This window comes from Aedes albopictus, chromosome 2, assembly GCF_035046485.1.
Source record: "Aedes albopictus strain Foshan chromosome 2, AalbF5, whole genome shotgun sequence".
NCBI lineage: Eukaryota > Metazoa > Arthropoda > Insecta > Diptera > Culicidae > Aedes > Aedes albopictus.
Genome location: NC_085137.1, coordinates 302,621,720 through 302,631,467, shown reverse-complemented (window position 1 = coordinate 302,631,467; position 9,748 = coordinate 302,621,720). Strand labels below are relative to the sequence as shown.

Below are 9,748 nucleotides of genomic sequence, written 5' to 3'. Positions count from 1 at the left end.
AATGTGGGAGGACATGGTGAACCTTCTTAGCAACAAAATCTTACATATTGGAAGAAAGTCTTATGGACACCATGGGTAATTCCATAAGTTCTAAGTATTTTGCGTCACCTCGCAATGTGAGAGGACAGGGTGAACCTTTTTAGCAACAAAATCTTCTATATTGGAAGAAAGTCTTATGGACACCATGGGTAATTCCATAAGTTCTAAGTGTTTTGCGTCACCTCGCAATGTGGGAGGACAGGGTGAACCTTTTTAGCAACAAAATCTTCTATATTGGAAGAAAATCTTATGGACACCATGGGTAATTCCATAAGTTCTAAGTGTTTTGCGTCACCTCGCAATAGGGGAGGACATGGTGAACCTTCTTAGCAACAAAATCTTACATATTGGAAGAAAGTCTTATGGACACCATGGGTAATTCCATAAGTTCTAAGTATTTTGCGTCACCTCGCAATGTGGGAGGACAGGGTGAACTTTCTTAGCCACAAATTCGCCTATATTGGAATAATGTCTTATGGACACCATGGGTAGTTCCATAAGTTCCAAGTTTTGCGTCACCTCGCAATGTGGGAGGACATGGTGAACTTTCTTAGCAAAAAATTCTCCTATATTGGAAGAAAGGCTTATGGACACCACGGGTAATTCCATAAGTTCTAAGTATTTTGCGTCACCTCGCAATGTGGGAGGACAGGGTGAACTTTCTTAGCCACAAATTCGCCTATATTGGAATAATGTCTTATGGACGCCATGGGTAGTTCCACAAGTTCCAAATTTTGCGTCACCTCGCAATGTGGGAGGACATGGTGAACTTTCTTAGCAAAAAATTCTCCTATATTGGAAGAAAGTCTTATGGGCACCATGGGTAATTCCATAAGTTGTAAGTGTTTTGCGTCACCTCGCAATGTGGGAGGACATGGTGAACCTTCTTAGCAACAAAATCTTACATATTGGAAGAAAGTCTTATGGACACCATGGGTAATTCCATAAGTTCTAAGTATTTTGCGTCACCTCGCAATGTGGGAGGACAGGGTGAACCTTTTTAGCAACAAAATCTTCTATATTGGAAGAAAATCTTATGGACACCATGGGTAATTCCATAAGTTCTAAGTGTTTTGCGTCACCTCGCAATAGGGGAGGACATGGTGAACTTTCTTAGCAAAAAAGTCTCCTATATTGGAAGAAAGTCTTATGGACACCATGGGTAATTCCATAAGTTCTAAGTATTCTGCGTCACCTCGCAATGTGGGAGGACAGGGTGAACCTTTTCAGCAACAAAATCTTCTATATTGGAAGAAAGTCTTATGGACACCATGGGTAATTCCATAAGTTCTAAGTATTTTGCGTCACCTCGCAATGTGAGAGGACAGGGTGAACCTTTTTAGCAACAAAATCTACTATATTGGAAGAAAATCTTATGGACACCATGGGTAATTCTATAAGTTCTAAGTGTTTTGCGTCACCTCGCAATGTGGGAGGACATGGTGAACCTTCTTTGCAAAAAATTCTCCTATATTGGAAGAAAGTCTTATGGGCACCATGGGTAATTCCATAAGTTGTAAGTGTTTTGCGTCACCTCGCAATGTGGGAGGACATGGTGAACCTTCTTAGCAACAAAATCTTACATATTGGAAGAAAGTCTTATGGACACCATGGGTAATTCCATAAGTTCTAAGTATTTTGCGTCACCTCGCAATGTGGGAGGACAGGGTGAACTTTCTTAGCCACAAATTCGCCTATATTGGAATAATGTCTTATGGACACCATGGGTAGTTCCATAAGTTCCAAGTTTTGCGTCACCTCGCAATGTGGGAGGACATGGTGAACTTTCTTAGCAAAAAATTCTCCTATATTGGAAGAAAGTCTTATGGGCACCATGGGTAATTCCATAAGTTGTAAGTGTTTTGCGTCACCTCGCAATGTGGGAGGACATGGTGAACCTTCTTAGCAACAAAATCTTACATATTGGAAGAAAGTCTTATGGACACCATGGGTAATTCCATAAGTTCTAAGTATTTTGCGTCACCTCGCAATGTGAGAGGACAGGGTGAACCTTTTTAGCAACAAAATCTTCTATATTGGAAGAAAATCTTATGGACACCATGGGTAATTCCATAAGTTCTAAGTGTTTTGCGTCACCTCGCAATAGGGGAGGACATGGTGAACCTTCTTAGCAACAAAATCTTACATATTGGAAGAAAGTCTTATGGACACCATGGGTAATTCCATAAGTTCTAAGTATTTTGCGTCACCTTGCAATGTGGGAGGACAGGGTGAACTTTCTTAGCCACAAATTCGCCTATATTGGAATAATGTCTTATGGACACCATGGGTAATTCCATAAGTTCTAAGTATTTTGCGTCACCTCGCAATGTGGGAGGACATGATGAACTTTCTTAGCCACAAATTCGCCCATATTGGAATAATGTCTTATGGACACCATAGGTAGTTTTATAAGTTCTAAGTGTTTTGCGTTAAACCTCATTTACATAGAAAATGTTAAACCTGCTTACTAAGAGTTCTGATTAAAGTTATAAAAATAATAAAAAAACACTAACTTTTAAGCGTTATATAAATTTATAACTCAAAGCCAATTTAGCTGGCACTACTTGAGATGTTCTTAGGTGAACCAAGATCAACCAAGAATTTTACCAGTGAGTTTGCCAGCTTCCGGGGAATTTTTGGATCAATTACAGAGACTAGTCAAACGCCCCACCCCCCGCAGATTTTTTTTTATTATTTGTGCACATGTTAAAAAAGAAAGAAATATTACAAGGCATTGATTATAACAGATGGGAGGGGATGCTATATACAGATGCTAGTACTTCTTGTAGTTGATTGATGATTTCTGTGTTCAGAGTTGTTGGTCCACCATGGTTGACGGGAGTACCTAGAACGAGTCATAAAATAATCAACGAATTGCGATAAGTGAAAACTTTCTGATACGATATGTTTTGTTCCAAATTTCGGTAGAACGGTAGAATATTATGCGGAATATTTTTTTCTGGACATCCTAGGTCATCCAAACAATTCTTGAGTTTATGGGTGCAACGGTAACTTCTTTCATTATACAAAGCTACGATTTGTAATCTATTATGTCCAGAAAGTCTTCTGAAAATTCAATAGACAGTATCAGATCAGTCGGGGTATCCTAGGTTATCCAAACTGTTCTAGAGTTTAGATCCTAAAGTCTACGGGTGTAACGGTAACTTCTTTCATTATACAAAGCTGCGATTTATAATCTATCATGTCCAGTAAATCATCTGAGAGTTCAAAAGACAGAATCAGATCAGTCGGGGTATCCTAGGTCATCCAAACTGTCCTTGAGTTTAGATCCTTAAGTCTATGGGTGTAACGGTAACTTCTTCCACTACACAAAGCTACAATTTGTAATATATCATGTCCAGTAAGTCATTCTGTTTGGATGAGCTAGGATATTCCGACTGATCTGATACTGTCTATTGAACTTACAGAAGACTTTTTTTTTTATTCCTGTCGCAGTGACAAACCCGAACAGGAATAAAAAAAAGTCTTCTGTAAGTTCAATAGACAGTATCAGATCAGTCGGAATATCCTAGCTCATCCAAACTGTTCTTGAGTTTAGATCCTTAAGTCTGCGGGTGCAACGGTAAATTCTTTCATTATACAAAGCTGCGATTTGTAATCCATCATGTCCAACAAGTCTTCTGAAAGGTAAATAGACAATATCAGATCAGTTGGGATATCCTAGTTCATCCAAGCTGTCCTTGAGTTTAGATCCTAAAGTCTATGGGTGTAACGGTAACTTCTTTCACTACACAAAGCTACAACTTGTAATCTATCATGTCCAGTAATGTCTTCTGTATGTTCAATAGATAGTATCAGATCAGTCGGAATATCCTAGGTCATCCAAACTGTTCTTAAGTTTAGATCCTAAAGTCTGCGGGTGCAACGGTAACTTCTTTCTTTACACAAAGCTACAATTTGTAGACCTGAACTCCAATATAGTTTGGCTGACCTGGAATATCCTTGTAGTGTCTCTGAATGACATTTGAGATTTCAAGAGCTCCGCGGACCCTAGCAGATTATACAATACTATTATACTGCCGTGAATCGCAAGTCAGTCCCATATGTAAAAAGTAGGCATTGAGAAAATGGACCCTGAAGTTTTAGAATTCAATTAATATGAAAAACTTCAAAAAATTGCCGTGACTTGAAAACTTCTGCGATCATCGTGAAACTTTCACAAATTGTTTCTAACGTAAACATTGATCAATTTTGTATTGGAAGGTACAAAAGTTCGTGATGGGATTGACTTGCGATTACTTTTCATTATGGGACAATCTGGCTTGGTGTTGTTTTTAGATTTCACTGAACAAATTATATAGGGTGCAAGCACCGGTTTTGGCTAGTCTAAGGGAAATCATTTTTATAAAAATAACCAATAATCCAATGAAAACTACCAATGTGTTAAATGAAAGGTTTCTATCTATACTTTATTAGAAAAATGCAGAAATCAAGCTAATACTTGATTTTTGTAATAAAAGTGGCACTGGCCAAAATAGAAGTCTTGCTGCAGTTTTGGCCATATTCTCAGCTTTGGTTTCTATTTTGGCCAATCACGTGCATTTCTTATGGGACTGGCCAAATTAGAAGCACCCTGGCCAAAATAGATAAATGGGATCTGATTTTTTAAGGAAGATTATTTTTTACTTCCAGTTTTTAATCAAAATGTATGGTTTTAACAGCTGCAATCATATTATTATATTAGAATCTACTAGTAAAAAATAAATGTTTGTCAATTTAGATCGTTACAGGCTGAATACCGCACTATGGCCAAAACTCCGGGCTGGCAAAAACTGAAGCTTCTACCCTATTTTTATTTACGTAGCTGATAGATCATTGGAAGATAGGTTAAAAACGGGTATTAACTCAATTTTGCCCATAATGCAGATGGGACTGACTTGCGATTCACGGCAGTATATATGGTGAAAACACATAAAGTTGTTCTTGTAGATTTGAAGGACTTTATTATGAAACAATTTGGGCAACTCTAGATGTCCCAAAGGTTTATAATAAGCTTGTAGACTTCAGATTGTTCCAGTAACTGCAGTTGATTATGCAGCGTTTTTCAGTATAACAGATATGGATACTGTTACGAGTGTAGACCTGAAGTCCTGAACTCCAAGGTAGTTTGGCTAACCTGGAATATCCCTATAGTGTCTACAAATGACATAGTAGATGTCAAGAGCTTCACGGATCTCAGTAGGTTATGCAATGCTATTAATTGTGGCGAAAATACATAAAATTATTCTTGTAGATTTGAAGGACTTTACTATAGGACAGTTTGGAATACCTAGAACATCCTAGAATATAAGCATTTTTACTTTGCATGGTTGATTTAAAGTGGAAATGTGCAATTTTGCGACTGAACCAAGATAATACAAGTATAATCATAATTTGACTCGATAATTGGCTTCTTTAGCGGTGTTGAGATAATCTCATATTCTGAATCTGCATGCAAAACTGAGCCGAAATCCAAATTTTCATGAATTTTGGTGCCCGGGAACCTATTTTAAAATCAATTTGAAGTTTGTATGGAAGCGATTCGACGAATCACCCCTCGTCGCATTTTGTACTGGGCGGAGCTGTCAAGCAGTTTCCCAGCTGTCAAAAGGTGATTTAGAAAAATCTCTTCGAAATCGATTTTAGGTACCAAAATAAAGTTCTAAAAATCTGAAAAAATCATAGTGCTTCAGAAAAAGGTGCTCTTTCGTATAAAACCAAAAAATCAATACATTTTTCTTAATTTAAAAACCCAATTGCCCATTTCCACTTCAAATCAACATTAGATTTGCATGGAAAGTAATGATTACTCTAGATACGCCGTATATTTGCAGGCAATGGCTTCAGCACCATGGTTACAGCTGTACGGGCATGGGTATTCAGCTGAGAATGACGGGTTTGATTAACGGTCGATCCAGGAACTTTTCGTAAAGAAAATTGCCTTCATTTCCTTGGGCATGCAGTATTTTCGTGCACGATATAGGGTATGTGTGCCATCAGTAATCTCACGCTCCCATATTCATCCTATTCGAAAACAAGCAAATACGGCACCGATTGATTTCGTTCTTTATGATTTCATGCATGCTCTTTTCAAACAAAAAATACATAAATAAGAAATAAAACAAACAGCGCATCAATCCTTTGTTATTCGTAGGATGAAAATGGGAGCCACATGCTTAATAAGGGAACCAATACCCTACACATGTAAAACTATGATTGGCAGAGGAGGATCAAAGTTATTAAATGAGGGAATCCTCATTGCCACACAAAACCGAGAAGCAAGCTTTGTTCCAGTGGGGACGTTATGCCAAGATAAAAATAATCCTTCCACCCCTTCGTAGGCTTTCGTCCACAAAAAATATAAAAATGGGCAAGCACAGCTGATTTTGACCAATAAGCAAGTACAGCTGATTATGACCAATAAATTTATAGAACAATTTCCTTAAGAACCTGCAATAGTATTTTTAAGAATTAGGCTGCTAAAACTATTGTTTTTTTTACAGTTAAATATTTAAGAATTTATGCTGTTTTAAAAACTTTTAAAAAATCAGAAAGAGCTACAAGCACAAAACACAAAAAAATGATGATATTCTGAGAAAAAAAATTGTGCAAATAAAAACATTGGAGAAGTATTTTCGAGTGCCATTCTAGGGGTTTGCCAAGGGCGCCGCTAGACCACACTACGGCTCTGTAAACGACCACTATGTACTGATCATCCAATATTACTTATTCATATTAAATTTTTTATGAGGCCGAGAAAATTTGACGAAACTTCAACGCATACTATTATGTAAATAATTTCATGTACAACACCGTCTTTGTTCTGAAGAAATTCTCGTGGCAACTGCCCCTTTCGCATATCAGTCCCATTAGATTTTCATCACTTTTGAATTAACATTATGAATGAGTATTCATTTTCAATGTACTTCCATTAGGAAGCAGCCAGTGAAAACTTATAAACATACAATCATACATACACTGACTTTTGTATGTATTGATTAACAACTCTGCCGGAGAAATGAACTATAAATTATTAACCATTGTCAAGTTTCCATGGAAATAAATTTCTTTCGCATTGGAAATGAAGCTCATAGATCGTGACAATATATAATCTTTGCAACATCGTTTACGCCACCTAGTGAACCAGTCGTCACTAACTATATTGTCCACTATGACCAAGGTATCGATTTGGAGAACATCTTCTCTGAAGAAAGTATTCTAAAATTTTGCATAATTCTGGAGATATTCACATCGAAAGGACTGTCCAATGTATAGGACGCTGGGATATGGGTTAAGCACGGTGGAACACGCTGTGAAAGTACTCATAGAACACTGAACTGAAAAGCAGGTTTAGTCCAGGTGGGACGTAATGCCAAAAAGATGAACTTTGCCTTCGTCGGTGCTTTACCCCATCCCCACTTCTTATAACATTATTAGGTAGCATTCACTAATTAGGCATGTACCGATGAAATCGACAATTGAGGGTCCTAGATACAAAAGGGGTGTAAGGGACCATTTTGTCGATTTTGATCTGAGCATATAAAAAAAAATCTTCAGATTTCAAGTTTACAGGAACTTTTTTAAGATTATTTTTACGATCAATAAAAAAATACAAAAAATCGAAGATAATTTGGTCGGGTTTGAAACTCTATACATTTTGCATGGGATGAAAAATTGGTAAAAACTTTAAACCTCATTTACTCTGAAGGGGTTTTTTTTGTCACTTACACCCCTTTGCTTTTAACCCCCTCATATTTTATCCTAAACGCTTTTTTCGTATGAAAATCCATTTTTGATGGACCGTAGGCTTAGCCCTCTTCTACCTTCTTCTAGAGGGTTACGTAATTTGTGAACGGTACTTTAAATACAATATTCCTACCTTGTTGCTTTAGTTGATTTTCACCGTTCTGCCCAGTACTGACCAGGCTCCCTCGAGTCCAACCCTTCCGACGCTGGTATGGATTGGTATAGATATCTCAACTTGTAGAAGCTCTTCCTGCCACATCGTGAAAACTTTTCGGCAGCAGACCTTTAGTTCATCTACAAAAAAACAGACACACACATGAAGCTTATTCGCAGAACATTATATTTTTTGTGGAATCTCGCCAATGAAGGTAAATCCAAGTCTTTCTGGATTAAATCCAGTGGATTTTCCAAGAATCCACTCAAAACTTAGGCAATGTAAATACAAACCTGAGATTGGAGTTCAGGCGAGAGCCACGACGCACTGCCGAAGTCAGGGAGAAGATTATCTTACGGACGACGACGAATGTGTTCCCGGTGGAGACGTGGTGTTCCGGTACGCACTGTTACACTTATTTTCACACTTACTCTACCTGAAAAATTACAATCTTTTAATTGTGTTAAGTATTATTTCCAATGAAATTGTTACGTTTTCGTTAGTTGCTGCTTCAATTTGCTTTCGGAGAAACTGCGCACCTGTTTTGTTTGCCTTTGACAGATGGGTAAACATGAATCCATGTATATTCATGATGCCCATGTATAGGCAAACGAAGATCATTCAAATCGAGGCAGAAGTTTTCAAACGAAAAAATGTATGGAGATTTTAACATTTTTTCAAATATTTCAAAAATTTTGAAGTTTTGGCAAAAAATATTTGGTAACGCAGATTCCTATAATTATTATCTATAACCTGTACCAAATATTTTTCCCGATAAATCGTTCATTAAGTCAAAAAACAGTGATTTATTATTTTCTTCATACATTTAAAAGTTGGAAAACTCCTGCTCACTAGCGCCATCTGTTGCAATTTCCGCCAAAGCGGGTAATCCATTGAAGCGCTGTTTGTATTGTTTCTTATTTATTGTATTTTAGGTAGAAGTGAGCACATATGAAAACAAAAAAAAAAACAGAATCAACACAGACGAATTTATATTCGAGAGTAACATAACTGATGGCATTCAGACCCCGACACATTTTTTAGAGTTGCTGAAAACACAACTCAATAAGGCACTAGCTAAGTATACTTTACTTTATGTTGCACATTTTTCCGGGTGCAAAATACATGGTATCGTAGCACACAGCATTAGCGCGTCCGAGTTTCATCGTGGTCAGTTTCAGCAGTCTAGGTTCAATTCCCGAAATACAATAAAAAACATCAAAGTGAGGGTATCGGAAGATAAAAATAGATAGAAAAATGATAAACATACTTTTTTTCATTTTTGACATGATGCATTAAGTGTGCATTCCATGCGATTTGATTGCATTAGCTATAAGGTACAAGCATTTTATATGCTTTAGCAATCACCACAGTAAAGCTTGCTGTAAATCAACAATAGTAGCGCCACTTTCGACTTTAAACCTACTTGGTGCCTATATGACAAAACAACTTTATATCGCATGTCATATAATACATGCGATAAAGCGAAAATAATGCTCTATATAAAGCGTCATGGTACTTGGGTAGATCTTACCAAGAGCTAAATGTGCTATGATGATGATGTTCCAGGAGTAAAATTGAGATAATATTTTCAGCACTTTTACCTCTTATCTCAAACAAACAAATATCACTTTTTGATCTCTGTATCAAAATATGCTATTATTGAGCTTTTTTACTCTGCTCGGGGAGTGAACCTAAAATCTAACGTGATGGGACGAATAAAAACATACAATACTCAAGTAACCAAGGGGACGGCAACCTTTTTTTCACTATGGAATTTGACAGGTTGGATTGTGCCTCCTTACG

The 9,748-nt window shown here is 37.2% G+C and overlaps 1 long non-coding RNA gene across 1 annotated transcript; it reads right to left on the bottom strand.

The window, feature by feature from the left end:
- Window positions 1-2,378: 2,378 nt before the first annotated feature.
- LOC115269718 (uncharacterized) lies at window positions 2,379-8,842 on the bottom strand. The gene is made up of 3 exons (XR_009997070.1): window positions 8,236-8,842; window positions 7,922-8,082; window positions 2,379-2,887 (listed from the first exon to the last, which is right to left on the bottom strand). It is a non-coding gene; the product is annotated as an uncharacterized LOC115269718 (long non-coding RNA).
- Between the last annotated feature and the right edge of the window lie 906 nt (window positions 8,843-9,748).